The sequence below is a fragment of the Phyllostomus hastatus genome, unplaced genomic scaffold (genome assembly GCF_019186645.2).
Source record: "Phyllostomus hastatus isolate PE091 unplaced genomic scaffold, TTU_PhHast_1.1 phas_contig_34, whole genome shotgun sequence".
Taxonomy (NCBI): domain Eukaryota; kingdom Metazoa; phylum Chordata; class Mammalia; order Chiroptera; family Phyllostomidae; genus Phyllostomus; species Phyllostomus hastatus.
This window is the reverse complement of record NW_025333857.1, coordinates 19,324,309-19,337,977: the sequence shown is the minus strand read 5'-3', so window position 1 is coordinate 19,337,977 and position 13,669 is coordinate 19,324,309.

Genomic DNA, 13,669 nt, shown 5'->3' with positions numbered 1-13,669 from the left:
GATTAAAAAGTGTTTGTGAACAGAATTGAGTCTGTAGCTACTCTGAGCATTCCATATGAAATTCACTCACTACCCTGAAAGATTAGGATGGGAAACATTTCTCTGGGGTGAATGTTTCTGAAAAATTATTCACATTCATAGTCCTTCCAAAATCCAGGGAGCCTGATTTCTCACAACAGTCCTTTGAGTGGCCATTCTGAAACTTTCCATTCCAATAGTAACAATTTGTGTGTAAGAGTTATGCAGTTAAATATCTTATTTTTCCTTCCTTGAGGGTCCTTGGATCCTGATTTTAGTAACTGATTTAACATATAAATTGGCTCAAACTTGGCAAAAATTAAGAATATTTAACAGGGCACAGATGGTGCAGCAAAAAGCAATATCTAGAGATTTGGTGACTCGAGTGCTCTCTAACCCTCTACCAGCTGCTTTAGCTCAAGTGTGAATAAAGACCCTTTTAGAATCAATGAAAATGTCTTATGTTGTGCCTAAGTATTGCCCACACAACCAAACTGACACCAAAAACAGAAACAACCATATGGTTTTCAGTGTATTAGAGAAAAGTAGGTTGCAGCTTGATACTTAAGATTAAGTATATGTTAAAGTATTAATGCTGATTGCTTACACATTGCATACTTCTAAGAAACATCTGAACTCAGCTCCATCACATTGGCTGTCTCCTTAGATTTTTGCTTTAAATATAGAAAGTGAAGCAGACAACCATTGCCCAAGGTCAGAGGATAATGCAGAAGACCCTGCAGGTTCCTTTAAAAATTAAAATAAAATCACAATTGATATAATTTTAATGTATTGGAGTCCTGATACAAGATAAAGTGAACAATTATTTTTTTTCAATGTCTAGACATGTTCTACACAGCTTCTTCAGCTTGCAGGAAATGAGAACTGATTGTACACACTAATTACACCTGACCACATGAACTCTGAGACCTCTTCATGTATCTGAAGACCTGCAGCAACAGCTGTCATTTTCAGCAGATAATATTAAGTAAATAGATCATATTTATAAATTCAAATGGTCCTGGTTAATATGGAATGTGTTTCCAGCCTAGAATGTAAAAGATATTCAATCTAAGCCAGGGTTTTATATTTTTTCTGTGACTTTTTATTAATCACAGGGAGTGAACAGGAGGCAAGAACTTGTTAAAGAAGTAGGAAATAAAAGTAGTATTACTCAAGTGATGCAGAAAAAATGAATGGATGTGTACCTAATATGTAAAGAGAATTATTTAAATATCTAAACCACATACTAATATATTCCACTAAAAGAATACACTTACCCTAAAAACTAAGTGCTTTAAATTACCTGCTTGCTATCATAATTGTGTGTATATGATTGATGACAATTGTGCACTTAAAATGAGTTATCATTTTGATATATTTATGACAAAATATCTTTATATAAATTCTCCCAGTTTTGAATCTTCTATGTATGACATGTTATCTACCTGGGTAAAATATAAACATATGTCAATTGACTATTTGACATTCCAAATAAAATTTTATATTTTTTCAACTGAATATTCAATTTGAATATTATGTGAGGCAGTAGTGTGAGCCTTATCTTTAAGCAGAATAATGTAAGATTCAGTTTTGTCATTCAGAGATAAAATGGTGAAAAATTACTAAAGGTGTCAGTGACAAATGTGTGTTTCTTGGGGACTTGTAACTGAATCCTTTTTAAGTACCTGAAAAAGATTGCATGATGGAATATTTGGGGCAAGAGTGGATACGAGAACAGGGAAAACAAAACAGGAGTGCTCCTTCATAATTTTTTGAAAATTATCTAAGAAAATCAAATGTTATTTAGGAGGTCAAATAGCAGGGCTAAAGGCACAATAGGCTGTCCTCTTTTAAAAATGTGCTTCATTTGTGTGATTACAAAAATGGAGATGGTGCAAAGAAGTCTGAGCCACCTGCCACAAAGAAACAATTGCTACCTTTCATCCACTATTTTTTTCCAATCCCATTATCACATCCAAAGCACCCTAACTGAATCGGAGGCTGGATTTCATGAGAAAGATCTTCTCAATATCCTATAGTCCTTCCTCAAGAGGCCATTGAGAAAAAAGGAATACCAAGTATTTTAAGTCTATTATACTCAGAGTCTCAGCTAGCACCAATACCAGAGATCTTGAATTGCTTTTACCGCCTCCTGGTTACAGGAGATTTTAAGGAATGGGGCAATATATGGACTTCTGGCACAGACATCTGACATTAGATACAATTGGTACAAAGACCCAGTTTGTGCTTGTTTACTTGGTACTTCATGCATAACTAGAATGGATACACTTAGATAGTAGAAGAGTTCTAACAGTGGTTTCCTGATCTGAGATGTGCAAAAAGGATGTAAGAAATGGCCAAACTGTACCACATCTTCTTTACATAATCATCTGTTGAAGATACTGAACATAGGGGTACATATGTCTTTATGAATAAATATTTTCAAATTTTCAGGTAGATACACAGAAAAAGGGCTGCTGAGTCATATGGTAACTTTATTCATAATTTTTCTGAGGAATATCCATACTCTTTTCCTTAGAGACTGTACCAGTTTATTTTCCTACCAACTATGAATGAGGGTTCCTTTCCATCCACAATCTTTTCAACACTTGTTATTATTTGTCTCATTGATAATAGCCATTCTAACAGGCATGAGATGGTTTCTTATTATAATTCTGATTTGCATGTCATCTTTTCAGATATCTGTTGGCCGTTTGTATGTCTTCTAAGGGGAAACATTTGTTCAGGCCCTCTGCCCATTTTTTAATTGAATCATTTGTTTTTTTTTTGTTGTTATTCTTCTTGAGTTGTATGAGTTCTCTATATATTTTTAATATTAACCCATTATTGGAAGTATTGTATGTAAATATATTTTCCCATTTGTTTGGTTGGCTTTTATTGTTTTGTGTGTTTGTTTTGCTGTGCAGATACTTTTTAGTTTGATATAGTCACATTCATTTATGTTTGCTTTTACTTCCCTCGTCTTTGAGGTCAAATTCATAAAATCTTATCTAAGACTAAGGTTTATAACTTTACTAGCTATACATATATACAATGAATTAGTACTCAGCCATAAGGAAATACAAAATGTTGCCCTTTGTGACTACACAAATAGATCTTGAGAATGTCATGCTAAGCAAAGTAAGTCAGATGGAAAAAGTCAAAAACATGATTTTACTCATGTGGAATATAAAACTGAAAGTCACAAATGAACAATAAGATAAACCAACCAACAAAAATTCACAGACACAGATGACAGTATGGTAGTTACAGGAGACAAAGGAAGGTCAGAGAGGTGGTAAAAGGTAAAGGGGTCAATATATGGTGACTGAAGAGGATTAGACTGTGAGAGGTAAATACACAGTGTAAAATACAGATGATGTATTAAAAAGGATTGCACACTTGAAACCTATATAATTTTATGAATGATGTCACCTCAATAAATGTAATAAAAAATAAAAAGAAAGACCAACTTGAAGTCCATGAAACTGCTTCCCATTTCTTCCTATCAGGTGAGTAGATCAAAATTAATACTTCATTCTGGAGGAAATTGTTGAAATTTTCAATTCACACATTACTTTAAAGAATACACAGGTTTGTGGTTCCCCATTATTTTTTTCTTTTATTTTACCTTTCTTTCACCACCCCCCCCCTCAAAAATGGAGCACTGTAAACTTGGTCAGGTGGTATTTTACTTGCTTTGTTATATATGGTATCCTTACTGGAAGAGATTTGTACAAATTCTTAATTTGAAACATTCTTCCAGGTGACCACTTAGTTGACTTCAATCTGATATAATTATATTCCTTTCACTTTAGCAGAGACAGCAATTCATACTCACCGGAATTGATCCAAGTATGGGTGTACCTTTCCTGCCTGAAATGTCTTTGCCAATAGCAGCGGCTAAGGGCTTACAAGAAAATTACATTTATTGACATAGAAGGTCATGTAATATTGTTTCAGATCAAGGTGCTTATCTAATGGCAAAGGAAGTATCATAACTGGCACGTGGCTATGGATGAGTATTCCTAACATATAATACATCATTAGAAGCAACCAGATTTAAAGAATGACAAAATGGCCTGCTGAAAGCTCAACTAAGTTGCCACCTCAGAGTAAACACCTAGAGAAATGGGAATTCTGTCTCAGAATTGTAGTAAATGTACCTATTAAATGAAGATATGTATTATTTTAACTCTAACTGATATGTTTAGAAACAACATGGTAGCAGAATAAACCTCCTTCTCACACTGACGGTCTTCAAGACATGCTTCTCTCCTTTGTGTACTAAGTTCTGGTAGGTTAGATGTTCTGCTTTCTATGCAGAGCCCTTTCTCTAAGAAATACAGTGAAGATTAAACCTAAAGTAATGACATCTTTATGATCACTTTGAGTATTGATACGTGGTGTATTAGAAAGAAAAAGAATTAGTTATAATACTGGCATGGATAATATGTACATATTATTATGAAGAACTAGATATGGTATTATACAAAAGGACCCACAAACACATCTAGAACTCCGATTTCACTAGGAAACCCTGTGGGGTTTTCATGTTACATTGTATCCTTGAATGTGTACCTGATGGAACCATTACCTCACAAAGATCAAGTAAAACAAAGTCAGATGCTTCTGGGATGAAAGTCTGAATCACTCTGTCAAGCAAGCATACTTCACTAGCTAAAGAATTGACCAAAAATGAGGGGAACCAAGAAAGTGTTTTGGAGTAGGAAGATAGTAAAAATCAATCCATGAAATCAATGATAGACTCAGTATCTCAAAGAATAATTAGACCACATTATACTCAGAACATTATACAGCAATATGGAAACAAACAGCTGGGGTTTTCAGAAGTATTATATTAAGAGATGTGGAACAGTCTGACCTGCAATACAGGTTGATGGGCATACAAATAAGGATATGAGCTAACTGTAATGAAGAAACATTGACCTTGAGCAAATAAAGCAGTAGAAACCACATGCCAGGGAAGGAAACTTTTATATGATCTTAGAGGTAAACTAGAGTTAAAAGGAAATAGAAAAGGTTGTGAGAATGATTTGGCTGATACTGCTGAGCAGCAGCTTTCTCATTTGGGAAGAGGACTGGGTGTGCTGAACCTATTTATACCTTAGTTGCCAATATTGACAAATACATTAAGCTTAAATATTAGACCTGCAACTCATAAATTTTAACTTTACATTGACAGAATAATTAAGACCTTTAAGCATATTCAGTATGTTTACAGGTTAAAGAAAAAGTAACCAATATAATTAAGAAATGTATTTAAAAGCAATTAAACTATTAAGTGTGGATGGGGATATATTCAAGGTAATAGTCTCACATTTTTTGTTGATTTTTTGTGCAAATTTTGGTCCATATAAGCAGTAACAGTTTAGTTAAACAAACAGATTTCTTCTCTCAAGCAGTTGTTTCTCACTGCTTGACATGAAACTAGGTTTGGGTGGATGAATTAGATAAGACAACCTCCAGAATTCCTTTCTACCCTCTGTTTCTAAAATTATCTAGCAGAAACTCTTATTTTATTGATCAGTAAGTCACAGAAAATGGCTTCAGAAACAGTCAAATATATTTCCCTTAAGAGAGACTAATTTTAGTAACTACATTTTCAAATATATTTTTATGTTTTTAATTGATTTAAAAAATCACCCCACAAGCTAGTCTAAAGAAGACACTTTCAAAATCAATAATATATATTGTAGATGGTGAATTCTACTATTAGGGTTTCCTTACAATAAAGTTGAAGAATCTGTAGCTATATTTGGGTATTCCATTTTACTGTCTGAAGAATCACTTATGTTCACAACTTGAAGATCAACAGCACCAATTTATTTGCCCTGACTTGTAAATGTAATGTAATAATTATTTAATTTTCTACTGAAAATGTATAACTACCTAATCATATCCACATATTATATAAATCTTTTTACCAAAATGGAAACTGCAATGTTACATTCTACTTAAGGGCATTAATAGACAGCAGCACAATTATGTTTAAGCAAAGAGAACAATTTTAAATAACATTATTACTGTATTTTTTGGTCTATAGGAAGCACCTCCCCCAACCCCAAAATTTGGGAGGAATAATGGTTGTTAATGCTGCTGTTGAGTTCTGTTTATATTTACTTTGGGGGAATATTAGGTTATTTATGTTATTAGATATTTTACCATATTTTTTGCTTCACAATTTTTCCCCTATTTTTCTCCTCTAAAACCTAGGTATGTCGTATGGTCCTAAAACTATGGTATTTGGGATTAACAGTAAATTTTAAACCATCCTTTCTACTACTTTTACCAAAAACTCTAAGGAAAATAACAAAAAGTATATTTAAATAAGATGATATATATTACTTGAAACTAAAACAGTGAAACTATGTTTCAGATGAGGAGAAGATCTTAAGCCTTGGTCACAGTGGATCATCAGTCTCTGAGGATTCTCTATTCACCTGCCACAACCTAGTTTTTATGGAAAAATAATCAGACCTGAATAATGTGCCCTAAGAAAGGAAAGATCAGATGGATTTCCAGTTGGTAAGGCTCATTGCTTTGTAAAGTTTTACAGCATTTATTGATGCAGAAGATTCCAAAAAATAATCTCAAGGCCATTGACTGAGTGCTAGACTATAATCAATCTTTTGGAATTAAGTAAGTGAGAAAGGGTGACAGAATAAGCTGTCACTTGAATGTTGGGAGCAAGTTGTACCAGGGTCAAAGGCTTTACCTCAGTTGTGGCTGAAATCATCAACAGCAAAGAGAGTTATGATTAAAATTATTTAAGAGCAAAACATCAGAGATACCAAGAACCTCATTATTATAGAAATATCTTCAGAAATCCTTTGCTTTAAAAGCTATGGTTATTCCTATGGTCAAAAAAAACATATGTACAAGATAGTAAAGAGAGAGAATAGAGAACAGAATAGGCAGATCATAAAAGAAATTCCAAATGACCTTTTGAGGTATTAGAGTAGATATCTATAATTTGATTGTTTATTTATTTTGATTGAGTCTTTATTGTATTTATTTCATTACCATTTAGTCCCCTTATAGTCCCTCCCCCAAGCAATCACCTCACTGTTGTCCATGTCCATGAATCCTTTTTTCTTTTAGCTCAATCCCTCAACACCCTAACACGTACCCCATAGCTGTCATCCTGCTCTCCATTATGAGTCTGTCCCCGTTTCCCTTGCTGGTTCAGATTGTTCCACACTAAATTCCACATATGAGTGAAATCATATGGTATTTATCTTTCTTTGATTGTCTTATTTCACTTAGCATGTCAAAGGGGAATTTTTCTTTTTTTTTATGGTCAGTATCCCATTGTGTAAATGTCCCACAGTTGTTTTATCCACTCACCTAGTGATGGACACCTGGGCTACTTCTATATCTTGGCAATTATAAATAATACTGCAATGGTGCTTATGTTCTTTTGAATTAGTGTTTGGGTTTCTTTGAATATATCACCAGAAGTGGGATTGCTTGGTCAAAAGGCAGACCCATTTTTAATTTTTTGAGTTACCTCCATTCTGCTCTCCACAGTGGCTGCACCAATCTACATTCCCACCAAAAGTGCACTAGGGTTCCCTTTTTTGCACATCCTCACCAGCACTTGTAATCTGTTGAGTTATTGATGACAGCCATTCTGATAGGTGTGAGATGATATGTTATTGTGGTTTTAATTTGCATTTCTCTGATGATTAGTTTGCTCTTATGAGCATTTTTTCATATGTCTATTGGCCAACTGTATGTCCTCCAGAGAAGTGTCTATTCAGGTTCTTTGCCCAATTTTTAATTGGGTTGTTTGTTTGTTTGTTTGGTGTTCAGTTGTGAAAGGTCTTTATACATTTTGGATATTAACCCTTTATCAGATGTGTCAGCAAATATGTTCTCCTCTTCCATAAGCTGTCTTTTAAATTTATTGATAATTTTCTTTGCTGTGCAAAAACTTTTTAGTTTGATGTAATTCAATTTGTTTTTTCCCTTTGTTTCCCTTGCCTGAGGAAATATATTAGATAAAATATTGCTATGAGTAATGTCTGAGATTTTACTGCTTACATTTTCTCCAGCAGTTTTTATGGTTTTGGTTCTAACTTTAAGTCTTTGACCCATTTTTAATGTATTATTTTGTGTGGTGTAAAAAGGTGGCCTAGTTTCATTTTTATGTATATATCTGTCCAATTTTTCCAACACCATTTATTGAATAAACTATCATTAGCCTAATGTATGTGCTTGCCTTTTCTGTTGAATATCAATTGACTATAAAGGTGTGGGTTTAATTGTAGTCTCTCTATTCTGTTCTGTCGATCTATGTGTGTGTTTTTATATCAGTACCATGATGTTTTTATTACTATGGCCTTATAGTATAGTTTGATATTTAGTAGTGTGATTCTTCAAACTTTCTTATTCTTTCTCAGGATTGCTGTTGCTATGCAGGACATCTGGTTATTCCATATAAATGCTTGAAATATTTGCTATAGTTTTGTGAACTACATCATTGGAATCTACATAGGAATTGTGTTGAATCTATAGATTGTTTTGGAGAGAATGGCCATTTTAATAATGTTAATTCTTCCTATCTTTGAACATGATATGTCCTTCTAGTTGTTTGTGCCTTCTTCTATTTTTTTCCTCATTTTCTTATAATTTTCCAAGTATAGGTCTTTTAAATCCTTGGTTAGGTTTATTCCTAGGCATTTTATTCTTTTTGTAGCAATTGTGAATGGGACTCTTTTCTTAATTTCCATTTCTCTTAGTTTATTATCAGCTTATAAAAATGCAACTGTTTTCTCAATATTAATTTTATAGCCTGCTAATTACTGAATTTATTTATCAGTTCTAGTAGCTTCTTGGTGGAATCTTTGGGGTTTTCTATGTACAGTATCATGTAATCTGCAAATAATGACAGTTTTACTTTTTCCTTTCTAATTTGGATGCCTTTTATTTCTTCTTGTCTGAATGCTGTGGCTAGGACTTTAGTACTATGCTGAATAAGAGAAAAGGAGAAGAAGAAAAAGGGAAAGAAAAAATAGAAGAAAATAGTCTAACAATAAAATGGCACTAAATACATATCTATCAATAATCACTTCAAATGTAAATTGTTTTCTCCAACCAAAACACAGAGGGTAGCTGAATGGATAAGAAAACAAGACCAATACATGTGCTGCCTCCAAGACACTTATCTCAGATTTAAAGATACACACAGGCTAAAAGTAAAGAGATGGAAAAAGATATTTCATGCAAACCCAAGGGGAAAAAAAAAACCTGGGTTAGCAGCTTACAGCTGACAAAATAGACTTTGAAACAAAACTTTGTAAGAGACAAAAAAGGACACTATATAATGATAAAGGGGATTCAACGAGAGGATGCAACCCTAGTAAACATTTATGCAGCCAACATAGGAATACCTAATTATGTAAGGCAAATTTTGATGGACATAAAGGGAGAGACAGAAACACAGTCATAGCTGGGCATTTTAATACCGCATTAACTTTACTGGATAGGTCTTTCAGACAGAACATCAAAAAGGAAACAGTGGCCTTAAATGACACACTAGATCAAACGGATTTAACTGGTGACTTCAGAGCATTTCACCCTCAAGCAGGAGAATATACATACTTTTAAAGTGCACATGCAACATTTTTTAGGATAAACGACATGTGAGAACACAAAACAAGTCCCAACAAATTTAAGTAGATTGAAATCATGTGAAGCATCTTCTCTGACCACAATGCTATGAAACTAGAAATCAATCGCAAGGAGAACAGTGAAAAACACACAAAGACATGGAAGCTAAATAATGTAGTATTAAACAATGAATGGGTCAACAACAAGACCATTGAAAAAATAAAAAGATACCTTGAAACAAATGAAAATGGGGACACAACAATCCAAAATCTGTGGAACACTGGGAAAGCAAACCTAAAAAGGAAATTCATAGCATTACCAGCCTTCTGAAAAAAAAAAACAAACACAAAAACAAAAACAAGAAAAAGCTTAAATAAACTATTTAACTTCACACTTAACAGAACTTGTAAAAGAACAACAAATAAAGCCCAAAGTTAGTAGAATGAAGGAAATGATAAAGATCAGAATAGACATAAACAAAATAGAGCCTAAAAAATAATACAAAAGATTAATGAATCCAAGAGGTGGTTCTTTGAAAAGATAAACAAGATTGACAAACCTTTAACCAGATTCATCAAGAAATAAAGAGAAAGGACCCATATAAATAAAATCAGAAATGAAAGAGGAGAAATAATAACTGACACCAAATAATCAAAGGATTGTAAGAAACTATTATGAACAACTATGTACCACAAACTGGACAACTGGGAATGGATAAATTCCTAGAAACGTATAATGTTTCAAAACTAAGTCAGGAAGAATCAGAGAATCTAAATAGACAGATTATACCTGCTGAAATTGAAGCAGTAATCAAAAACCTCCCAACAAACAGAAGCACTGGACTGAATTGCTTCACAGGTGAATTTTACCAAACATTCTGAGAACTAACACCTCTCCTTCTCAAGTTATTTCATCTAATTCAAAAGGAGGGAAGACTCTAAAACTCATGTTATGAGCCAGCATTATTCTAATTCCATATTCAAAGTCATGAATACCAGGAACCTACAACCAAGATTAGCAAAGATATCATTTTGAATCCAAGGGCAGATAAAAAGCTCTCCAGACAAGAAAAAAACTAAAGGAGTTCATCATCATCAAACTATTATTATATGAAATATTAAAGGGACTTATTTAACAAAAAGAAGCTAGATAAAAATTATGACCAATAAAATGGGAAAAAATACAAATATATCAACAATTGAATCTTAAAAAACAAAGTAAACAAACAAGAAGAACAGAGACAGAATCATGGACACAGAGAGCATTTTGATGGTGGCTAGATGGGAGAGGAATGTGGGGGAATGGGTGAAGAAGTGAGGGGATTTGTACTTAAGAAGTACAAATAGGTAGTTACAGAATATCCATGGAGATATGAAGTTCAGTATAGTAAATGGAGTAGCTAAAGAAGTAGCTTATACACATGACCCATGGGCATAAACAATGGTGGGGGGATTGCCTGAGGGCGTGATGGGTGCTTGGGTGGAGGGGGACAGAGGAAGAAAATCAGGACAACTGTAATAGCATAAACAATAAAGTATAATTTACAAAAAGATGCTACAAACAAAAAAATTACAGGCCAATATCTCTGATGAACACAGAGCTAAAATCTTCAACAAAATATTGGTAAACCAAATAAAGCTATTCATCAAAAAGATCATACACCATATTCAACTGAGATTTATTATAGGACTGTAAGGTTGGTATAGTATTTGTAAATCAATAAATATGATTCACCACATAAAGAAAATGAAGGATAGAGAACATAACATCATATCAATAGATGTAGGAAAAGCATTTGATAAAATCCAATATCTACTTATGATAAATACTCTCAGCTAATTGGGAGTAGAGGGGACATACCTAAGCATAATAAAGGCCATATTTGACAAACTCATTACCAGAATCATACTCACTGGGCAAAAACTATAAGTGTTCCCCTTAAGATCAGGAACATGTCAGAGATGTCCACTTTCACCTCTCTTGATTAAGTATGTAAAATACACTCTGTACACTACTGTCGGAAGAGTTTTCTCCTTTTTTTAAAAAGATTTTATTTATTTATCTTTAGAGAGGGAAGGGAGGGAGAAAGAGAGAGAGAGAGAAACATCAATGTGCGGTTGCTGGGGGTCACGGCCTGCAACCCAGGCATGTACCCTGACTAGGAATCAAACCTGAGACACTTTGGTTCACAGCCCATGCTCAATCCACTGAGCTTTGCCAGCCAGGGCCTAGTTTTCTCCTTTTAATCACAGAATCTAGAAGAGTGTTAATAAACTGAATTATTAATTATACTTAAATTCATTTTATATTTTCTTACATATAGTTCATGTTTATATTTATTTCATATTTATGCTTCTGTTGTGTACTTTTTATTTATATATTTTATATCATAGTAATATATTTATTAGTTATATTTTAGATATAATTTCAATATAAAAAGAATATTATTAGGAATGAAAAATGACTGAAAATATGGACTATAAATTTTATATTATATATGTCTTATATAATGAAGAATAGTAATCATAAAGATTAATTTATTCACTCAAAATATTAGTACTTCTCTATGGAATGCAATTAAAATTTTGTAAATATTTCCTTTAAAACATTCTCCTAGCTCCTCCCTTTAGAATGATCTCATGCTAGATATTCACACTGCTCCGTTGTATTGCCTAATTCAATTTTCTCAATTATCAGTCTCTGTGCCATTTTCTTTACTGTATCTAAAAATTTAGTCCTTCCTTGACAATGCCTATTCCATATCACTGTTTTCTTTTTACTCCTTGTTGCTATGTACAAGTATTTTACTTATGCTTCTTATGTATTAACCATTTCTTACAGCAAAATGTAATCTTTATGGGTTCAAGTATTTTTGTGGGCTCTTATTCAAACTCTAACACTTGAGTGTTTGGCACAAAATAGGTGGTTAAGTAAATGTCTGTGGGGAAAAAGTGAAATATTATATGATCTATGAAGATTGTATAGCTGGAAATATGATATAGTGTGACCCTGAAGAAAAACAAAATGTAAGGATTGTATAGAAAAATAATAGCTTCCAAAATAGATACTGAAGCTGGAAATATTAGTTGAAATCTCAGATAATTGTTTTGTTAAGGAAGCCAAAGGAGGATTATATTTTACAAAGATAGTAGTCAGTAGTTTCAAGAGGTGAAAGTGGCCAAGAAAGAGGATTAATGAAATTTCATGTGTAACTTTGTAACATGGATGTCATTGGTAAATTCAGTAACCACCGCTGTATTAAAAAGTGGATGTAAAACATGATTGAATTAGGCTTGTGCGTAAAAGAGAGCCTAAGAAATGGTAACTCTAATTTACCAACCTTTTCGGGTATATTTGAATGCAACTGGAGGCACAAAAGTAACTTCAGAAGAGGAAGTGTTTAAGTGGAGGATTTATTTTATGCAAATAGGACCAATGTGAGAATATGTAAAAGTAAAAGGAAATCCCAATTAGATAGCTGAGGTTTATCTAAAGGAGAAAGGATATAAGTAGTGTACATTCTTTGAGATGTAAAGTAGATGGTGTCACAGATTCTGCTCATTGCTTACCCAATACTTACTCTTCTACACAACAGGTTCTTAAAATTATTCATCATGATGATGTTCCCAGTTAAAAATACTCACCTCCAGTGAATTAATTGCTGATAGATGTGATCTTGTTATACATTTTAACTGAAGACAGAGAGAATTCCACATTTAGGGTTTTGGAAGTGTGTATTAAAAATCGAGGCATTTCTTCTACCTGGAAAGATCCTCTGGACTAAGGAGATAAATAATGCAACAAGCAGAATATTAGATAGTCATTGATGGGGACATTGAATACATCCAGGATCAAAACATAGCTTCAAATGAGAACCTAAAGTTGGGTTAAAGTGTAAAAGTCAGGTTTGAGATTTTGATGAATGAGAGTAATCGAGATATTGACAAATAATTGCAGGAAGAAAGAAACTTGGTGGAGTCAAATGGGCATCAAAGGAATAGGCATAGGC